This window comes from Barbatula barbatula (genome assembly GCF_947034865.1).
Source record: "Barbatula barbatula genome assembly, chromosome: 14".
NCBI classification, from domain to species: Eukaryota; Metazoa; Chordata; class Actinopteri; order Cypriniformes; family Nemacheilidae; genus Barbatula; species Barbatula barbatula.
In genome coordinates, this window is record NC_136777.1 from 17,377,034 (window position 1) to 17,387,443 (window position 10,410).

Here is a 10,410-nt window from a genome sequence, read left to right on the forward strand (position 1 = left end):
TTAATTACTGGTCAAATGGTACCTAGAAATCCTATTCCAAGGACCTTGGCATCCAGGACAAACACAAACATACTTTACATTGGGTCTGTTCACACATTCTCAGTGAAATCGCCCATTACAGCAGTCGCACTGAATTTAAACAAGACAATGATATGAAACCATGTTTTAAAGCAACACTCAAAGAACATTCAAAGAGCAATTGTCGATTAACAGACCCAAGAGTCCTTTGAATCTTGTGTGGAAGGATATTTGTCCCCACAGGTAAGTCTGACAGGTCATCTATGGAAATAAAAGCATCAATATTATGCGATTAATATTGATCAAACAAATGTGTCGTTTTTTTCCTATTATATGGTATTTGCGTGCGCGCGCGCGCGGTGTGTGGCCCCTTTCTTTGCGATTGGCTGCTGTGCTTAAAAAAATTGCTTTAATTTTGATTCTTTATTCAACTTTCTAATTTCATGTGATTGTGCATCCAGAGAGAACATGCATTTTGGTAACGCCTACAACATGTAAGGGATTGTTGCATGTGCTTATGAATAAAATGGAAAAAGCCTTTTATGAGCAATACGTTTAAAATGACGTTGTCATTTTGTCCTTGTTCTCTCGTAAATGGTCTTTTAGATCACACGGAAAACACCCATAAACACATATCGCCTGCTCATTGTTCTTTTGATTTGTTATTCTTGAACAATAACAGTGACAAGACAAGAGTCAACACCAAAAAACACCAGAGAACATGTCAATCTTTATTTGAACATGCATGAATCCATATCTGAGAGTAATCGCAGTCGATGAACGTTACAAAAAGAGAAAACGACAGCACCCAGCCTAGCTTGAAAATAAATGCCCAAAACAAGAGAAATGTTTTGTCCACGGCATGCACTGGGACAAGGGGCACGCCCACCCCCCCAGCAATAACCACGTTTCTCCGTCGATCGCATGAATGCATGCAGCCGCTGAGGCATACAAAAAGCCACCCCATGCACTCACGGAAAGAAAACAACAATTAGCCTATATGTCATTGTTAGCAAGCAATTTATGGCAAAAAATCTAATACATTAAACAAATACATTTTTGAAGCTTCACTTATTAAGTGAATGAATTAAAACATTTCTAGTGAACATGACAATTTGAAATAAAAACACAAAGGCACCTATTATATACAGTGAAATACACTGTGAGATTTTGCATTATTTTGTATATTGCATTATATTTTCTAGTACTACCAAATATTTTAGTTTTGTAAGAATTAAAAAACTTCAACTGGAATTACTAATTCTACACATGCCATTGATATTTAGCTTCTTTTCGAACTCACACAGCCTATTCAGACTAAATTCAACCAGTTACAACCACACAAAACTCTACAAGTAGTATAATCATATACTATGTGTCAAAAATGTTTTGATTGATTTATGACCCTCCTGTCAAAGGCCTGTCATACTGACAGCTGTCACTCAAATGTTTCTTTTACGGCCTGTCAATCTTACTGACATCTGATGTTTTATGATGGTGTAGGGGTTCCTATGGCCCCCCCCTTTTCCTACAGGGTTAGCCCGCAAAACCCCCCTCACCTTTTCAAACCTGGCTGTTTTTTCTATCAGGACACCTGCTGTGAAATGTGTATTAGTAAATTTAGAGAGAGTTAGAGGCATACATAGTGGCAAACATAGAGGCATACATAGACTAACATTTGTAATAGTTTAAATTTTTGTAACATGAGATAAGACACGGCCCCCGTGTCATTTTAAATAGTGGCATTGATAGACTAACATTTGTAATAGTTTAAATTTTGTAATGAGATAAGACATGTCCCCGTGTCATTTCAAATAGTAGCATACATAGGCTAAACCTTGTAATAGTTTAAATTTGTAACATGAGATAAGACATATCCCTATATGTCATTGAAAATAGTTTTGAGTAAATTTAGAGAGATAGAGGCATACATAGAGGCCTGGATAGAAGCAATTGATAAGCTAAACCCTTGTAACATGTTCGCTTGTCTTAGGTTTAACTTTGTAACATGAGATAAGACGTGGCCCCCCACAAGTCATCCAAACTAGTTTTACGGCCTGTCAATCTAAAACAGGCTAGTTTATTGCCTGTCAATCTAAAATAGGATGATTTTATTGCCTGTCAATCTAAAAACGACAGCTTTATAGCCGCCTCGTCTACCTAAAAACCACTTACCATCAATAACGGTGTTTTTCACACTACCTTGTGAAAAACCTGAAGGGTGTGTCGTAATAAAGGGTTTAAATAATGGAGTGTTTTCGTAAATTTAAAGCAGATACTTACGTTGTCTTACAAGCGATACAATGGCTCTAAAAAGTACCGAAACGCCTAAAAATGTTGCGACCGGATCGCCTACTGATGCCTGGATGGAATCGGAAGATTTGACAAGGGCTCCGCGGCGTTTAGAACGTATGCACATAACCCGTTTTATACATGACGATGAAGAGCTTGTAATACGCGATTTTTCACTCGCTGGTAATCGCGTTGGGTGTTACGAGTTCGACAAGACGAGACGCTGTGTATCATTGTACAGCACCGATTTGGGGGTGGAGAGGTCCATACTTGACCCCTGTCTGTTTCTGCCAGCGCAAGACTGGGCATTGTTTTACAACTACGTTTGGACCGATCTAAACAATTATCGTCAGGATCCTAGGTTCGTCGGTCAATGGTGGAGTGTAATACCCGGTATATGTTGTCGGATGTTCGCCGACGGCTGTGGCGAGAACCCTGAAGATGCCCTGTATATATCAAGTGGCTTTGATTCTGAGACGACGGGCCGAAGAAATGCTTCTCCAAGTAAAGGGGTGCATTACGATCTGCGGTTTATGTTTCAATGGAGAGATGTGTGTGTGCTTGATGACATTTTCGCGGATATTAACAACATGTTTAAATGGTGCAAGTTGCGGGACCGTTACAACTCTGTGAGAGCGAACTTGTTTGGTTCGGAAACGGATGTTCCAAATGACACCGCCCCCCTACTATAACCTTTAAAAACACACCGTTCAGACAAAACCCTCACCACAACATCCAACATTCAACTATGTCCCAGGAGGAAGCAACCCTATACCACAGTGCCGGACAAAACCCCCCGGTGTGTGAGGCCGTCGCCGGTGTGGCCGAAGACACATTGCAGCAATCTACAAACACCTGGCTGGATAAATTCTGCGAAGAGCTGGGTTATCACAACCTTACATTCATCACTACAAGGGGTCAAGCCCTCACGGATGCCTTCGTATGCGCTGGCGTTGATGGTGTGGACGGTTGTATCGGAGAGGTCGGATTTAAAATAATTAAAGCCATCGTAGCCGTTCTGATGTCGCACATCGTTAACCTGAAACTCAAGGAACTATGTCAGGGTTGTGAGGTCGACCATCCGAGCCAGATGCGACATTCGTGTCTATTTGAACCATCACCCTATTTCTTCGAAGGCTACTTTAAAGAATTATCAAACAAATTGTTCAACCCACAGTTTAAACACAGTATCGTACAGGCTTTGACCACCTACGGGCTGAGACTTCACCCCCAGAGAATTCAGGGGGCCGTGGAAGCCATTCTATGTGAACTTCGGAGTGAACCATTTATCGTGGGTAAACTTAATGAAATTGCAGAGACTCTTGTGGATAAACATTGTGAGAAGGTAGTCAACGACGCGGTTGCTTGTTGGAAAGGGGTTACCGATAATCTCATTGTCTAGCTGATGCGGAGTGATGGGGAACACATGCATTGTGGGTTTTTTCAAAAATGTTTTTAAGATGTATTACAAACGTGAATTAACTAATCTTTTGTATTGTGTGATATATAACAATGTTGATATGTGTGATGTATTACGTGTAGATAACTTAAAGAATGATATGATTGTTGTGCGAAATTGTTCGGACTCTTGGGTTAACATGACACAGGCTTGTGTCAATGGTGATGATTCAGCAGCAGCTTTCATCAGAAAAGTATTAAAATCATTATGTGAAAACACTATTATATTTGATATTGAACATATCATAACGATGTTTACATACACAGTTGATGTTTGTATAAATCTGATATCCATAAAAAAAGATAGTAATGATGTTTCTGAAATTGTTGAAATTGTGAGCGACTACATGCTTGATAAAGATATTTTCACATGTGTTCGTTTCCTTGGCTATCTAGACAGCCTATGAAATGTGTTGTTTTTACTTTTTATAGTTGTTGTAATTTCTTAAATAAAAACCATTGTTTTAAAAAAGGTATACTTTATACGTCTGTGTCTGTTGAAACGACAACATGTCAGATCTCATGAAAAAGGTTTATTACACACCGTCTAACCCGGGGTCTTTAGGTGGTAAAAGCCGTTTAAAACGGGGTGTTTTAAATGACTCAGGCGTTCGACTAACTGACAAACAAATTTCAGAGTGGCTCGCTGCAGAGGATGCCTATACATTACATAAAACGGCACCCCTAAAATACAAGAGAAACAGGGTATTTGTTTATGGTATGAATAAACAGTTTCAGGCAGATTTGGTTGATATGTCAGCATACTCCGAGGAAAACGACGGTATCAAATTTCTCTTAACGTGTATAGATGTATTTAGTAAATACGCATGGACTCGGGTCTTGAAGAATAAGTCCGGATCTGAAGTCTCAAAAGCTTTTGTTTCTATACTTGCTGATAAACGCATCCCCCAAAAATTACAGACAGATGCCGGGGGTGAGTTCTTTAACAAACAGTTTCAATCTGTTTCTAAAAAGTATAATATTCAACATTTTGCTACAGCATCGGATTTAAAAGCTAGCGTTGTTGAACGTTTTAATAGAACTCTGAAAAGCAGAATGTGGCGGTACTTAACAGCCGCTAACACACGTCGATACGTAGATGTGTTACAAGATATCACGCTGGGTTATAACACCAGTTTTCATCGAAGTATTCAAATGAGACCCGTCGATGTTAACGAAAACAACGAAGACACAGTGTTTCAAAATCTTTACGGACCTAGGAATGCTCGATGTGTTAAACCACTGTTTAAATACAAAATCGGAGATATTGTAAGAATATCCAAAGTGAGGGGTCCATTTGCCAAGGGTTACGAGAAAAATTATACAGAAGAATATTTCACGGTGAACAAGTGTGTACAAAGAGACCCACCAGTTTACAAACTTTGTGATTATGACGGAGATATTATTGATGGTAGTTTTTACGAGCCAGAGTTACAAAAAATATCGGTGAGCAAAAACAATACGTTTAAAGTAGAAAAAATCTTGGACAAGAAAAATCAGGGTAAGAAGACCATTGTCTTGGTAAAATGGTATGGATGGCCGTCTAAATTTAATAGCTGGGTCCCCGAAAAAGAAGTGGTCGACGTACATTCGATTTAAAAAGGAGAATGCATAGTAGTCTACGACATTCATTTAGAAAACAGCCATGGGTAGCGACGGCTTTTATGTCGTATTACCATGCAATGCATCGTTGGCGGTGTATCCTGACATATCAACCAAATCTGCCTGAAACTGTTTATTCATACCATAAACAAATACCCTGTTTCTCTTGTATTTTAGGGGTGCCGTTTTATGTAATGTATAGGCATCCTCTGCAGCGAGCCACTCTGAAATTTGTTTGTCAGTTAGTCGAACGCCTGAGTCATTTAAAACACCCCGTTTTAAACGGCTTTTACCACCTAAAGACCCCGGGTTAGACGGTGTGTAATAAACCTTTTTCATGAGATCTGACATGTTGTCGTTTCAACAGACACAGACGTATAAAGTATACCTTTTTTAAAACAATGGTTTTTATTTAAGAAATTACAACAACTATAAAAAGTAAAAACAACACATTTCATAGGCTGTCTAGATAGCCAAGGAAACGAACACATGTGAAAATATCTTTATCAAGCATGTAGTCGCTCACAATTTCAACAATTTCAGAAACATCATTACTATCTTTTTTTATGGATATCAGATTTATACAAACATCAACTGTGTATGTAAACATCGTTATGATATGTTCAATATCAAATATAATAGTGTTTTCACATAATGATTTTAATACTTTTCTGATGAAAGCTGCTGCTGAATCATCACCATTGACACAAGCCTGTGTCATGTTAACCCAAGAGTCCGAACAATTTCGCACAACAATCATATCATTCTTTAAGTTATCTACACGTAATACATCACACATATCAACATTGTTATATATCACACAATACAAAAGATTAGTTAATTCACGTTTGTAATACATCTTAAAAACATTTTTGAAAAAACCCACAATGCATGTGTTCCCCATCACTCCGCATCAGCTAGACAATGAGATTATCGGTAACCCCTTTCCAACAAGCAACCGCGTCGTTGACTACCTTCTCACAATGTTTATCCACAAGAGTCTCTGCAATTTCATTAAGTTTACCCACGATAAATGGTTCACTCCGAAGTTCACATAGAATGGCTTCCACGGCCCCCTGAATTCTCTGGGGGTGAAGTCTCAGCCCGTAGGTGGTCAAAGCCTGTACGATACTGTGTTTAAACTGTGGGTTGAACAATTTGTTTGATAATTCTTTAAAGTAGCCTTCGAAGAAATAGGGTGATGGTTCAAATAGACACGAATGTCGCATCTGGCTCGGATGGTCGACCTCACAACCCTGACATAGTTCCTTGAGTTTCAGGTTAACGATGTGCGACATCAGAACGGCTACGATGGCTTTAATTATTTTAAATCCGACCTCTCCGATACAACCGTCCACACCATCAACGCCAGCGCATACGAAGGCATCCGTGAGGGCTTGACCCCTTGTAGTGATGAATGTAAGGTTGTGATAACCCAGCTCTTCGCAGAATTTATCCAGCCAGGTGTTTGTAGATTGCTGCAATGTGTCTTCGGCCACACCGGCGACGGCCTCACACACCGGGGGGTTTTGTCCGGCACTGTGGTATAGGGTTGCTTCCTCCTGGGACATAGTTGAATGTTGGATGTTGTGGTGAGGGTTTTGTCTGAACGGTGTGTTTTTAAAGGTTATAGTAGGGGGGCGGTGTCATTTGGAACATCCGTTTCCGAACCAAACAAGTTCGCTCTCACAGAGTTGTAACGGTCCCGCAACTTGCACCATTTAAACATGTTGTTAATATCCGCGAAAATGTCATCAAGCACACACACATCTCTCCATTGAAACATAAACCGCAGATCGTAATGCACCCCTTTACTTGGAGAAGCATTTCTTCGGCCCGTCGTCTCAGAATCAAAGCCACTTGATATATACAGGGCATCTTCAGGGTTCTCGCCACAGCCGTCGGCGAACATCCGACAACATATACCGGGTATTACACTCCACCATTGACCGACGAACCTAGGATCCTGACGATAATTGTTTAGATCGGTCCAAACGTAGTTGTAAAACAATGCCCAGTCTTGCGCTGGCAGAAACAGACAGGGGTCAAGTATGGACCTCTCCACCCCCAAATCGGTGCTGTACAATGATACACAGCGTCTCGTCTTGTCGAACTCGTAACACCCAACGCGATTACCAGCGAGTGAAAAATCGCGTATTACAAGCTCTTCATCGTCATGTATAAAACGGGTTATGTGCATACGTTCTAAACGCCGCGGAGCCCTTGTCAAATCTTCCGATTCCATCCAGGCATCAGTAGGCGATCCGGTCGCAACATTTTTAGGCGTTTCGGTACTTTTTAGAGCCATTGTATCGCTTGTAAGACAACGTAAGTATCTGCTTTAAATTTACGAAAACACTCCATTATTTAAACCCTTTATTACGACACACCCTTCAGGTTTTTCACAAGGTAGTGTGAAAAACACCGTTATTGATGGTAAGTGGTTTTTAGGTAGACGAGGCGGCTATAAAGCTGTCGTTTTTAGATTGACAGGCAATAAAATCATCCTATTTTAGATTGACAGGCAATAAACTAGCCTGTTTTAGATTGACAGGCCGTAAAACTAGTTTGGATGACTTGTGGGGGGCCACGTCTTATCTCATGTTACAAAGTTAAACCTAAGACAAGCGAACATGTTACAAGGGTTTAGCTTATCAATTGCTTCTATCCAGGCCTCTATGTATGCCTCTATCTCTCTAAATTTACTCAAAACTATTTTCAATGACATATAGGGATATGTCTTATCTCATGTTACAAATTTAAACTATTACAAGGTTTAGCCTATGTATGCTACTATTTGAAATGACACGGGGACATGTCTTATCTCATTACAAAATTTAAACTATTACAAATGTTAGTCTATCAATGCCACTATTTAAAATGACACGGGGGCCGTGTCTTATCTCATGTTACAAAAATTTAAACTATTACAAATGTTAGTCTATGTATGCCTCTATGTTTGCCACTATGTATGCCTCTAACTCTCTCTAAATTTACTAATACACATTTCACAGCAGGTGTCCTGATAGAAAAAACAGCCAGGTTTGAAAAGGTGAGGGGGGTTTTGCGGGCTAACCCTGTAGGAAAAGGGGGGGGCCATAGGAACCCCTACACCATCATAAAACATCAGATGTCAGTAAGATTGACAGGCCGTAAAAGAAACATTTGAGTGACAGCTGTCAGTATGACAGGCCTTTGACAGGAGGGTCATAAATCAATCAAAACATTTTTGACACATAGTATATGATTATACTACTTCTACATTATATATATAAGATCTACAAAGGCATGCATGAAACTTACTTACATGCATGTTTGTGGGGTGTTACATGCACATAACTTTTCTAGACTTTCACACAACAAACTCCACCAAGCTTGTTTGACTTGATGCAAGAAACCAATAGAAAAGGGAAGGGCGAAATAAAGCCCTGCCCTACAAGTCAAGTCAAGTCAGCTTTATTTATATGGCACTTTTTACAATTTTCATTGTTACAAAGCAGCTGCACAAGAAAATATTGACTATAAGTAAATCATAAAAGGTTATGGAAGTCAAAACACAGGTCAAATATCAGACACACAATAAATTCCTATATGCAGAGTTAATTAAATAAGACTATCAAATTCTAGGAGCCCCCCCGGCCAGGCAAACAGTGCAAAACAGTATGCAAACGGTGGCGAGGAACCCAAAACTCCATTGGAGGAGAAAAAAAACCTCAGAGGGAGACCAGGCCTAACCAGGGGATTCCAGTTCCCCTCTGGCAAAAACTGCTGCCTCTGCACAAGCTCAACAAGGCAAAATAAAAAACAAAGTTAGATTTAAAATTATCATTAATAATCTAATAGCGACTGAAGTTTTGTAGAGTCGCCACATCCTTCGTCCAGCATTTGTCAGGTCTGGGAATGGATTGCGCCCTGCCCGCTCCGGTAAGCTTGGACTGCGTCCTGCCCGCTCTGGTAACCTTGGAACAATGAGACAAGACTGGCTGAGAGTAGAGTACTGTTCTGCACTCTTTGATGCAACAAATGCATCAGTTGTTGACAGTTTTTCTAATTTTAGAAGCTGTTTCACTCAGATCCCGATTCGGAAAATAAGTCAATCACAACTTGCGTTTCGTGGAGACTTTAAGATCACATGTGCCATTAAGGTACTGCAAGAGCAAATTGAGACCCATAGGTCAGGCCAAAGCCCTTTTGAAATAATAGAATCCGACCTTCAGTACAAAAATGTGTAATGGCTCATGCTAACACAGGAAAGAAGACTAGAGGCAGTTTTATTCAATGGATGTCTATGGAAGAGAAGCTTCACGACACTAAATAAATAGCTTTTGTGTGGAAACAGCTGTTCATTTAAGGAATCAACTGCCTGTCCATAAATGTTCAACATGTTTCACACCAAACAATACTTAACAAATGTTAAGGCAAAGTAGCAAATGTTGCGACAGGCAGTACTCATTTACGGCATTATCATATATTTAAGATTTTGAACGATGGCTTTCAAGTTTTAGCAGTTATCAGAAAACTTGAACTGTAATAACTTAAACTGCATATCGCATGGATATCACTGATGCAATTTTATAAAAAAAGGACATGAGGAATGTAAAATATTATATTGTATATTTGTTATTGAATGAAAATTAAATGTTTCAATATATACATTTGAAATGTAATGACTTGACTGTAGAATTAATAAAGACAATGCAATTTAATGTAAAATAAACAAATAAAAAGAAAGGTACGGTTTCTCTGACTTCTAGATTTAAACAAATAAATAATATTTACAAATACGGTCATATTTTAACATTATGGCAGGGTTAAGGTAAATGAAATCTGTTTATGTCCATAAGTTTTTAAGGCTCCGTCATGGTAATATCAGAAGTTTGCTGAAGCATGACACAAACTAGTCAAAGATGAAAGCAGCAGGTGGGAGAAGAGAAGACATTGCAGAGTAATATTTTGATTAGGAAAAATAATAACACTATGAACTTAATAGAGTCGTTTTGTTTTTTTCATGAAATAAAAACTCCAAAAGACAACCACGTA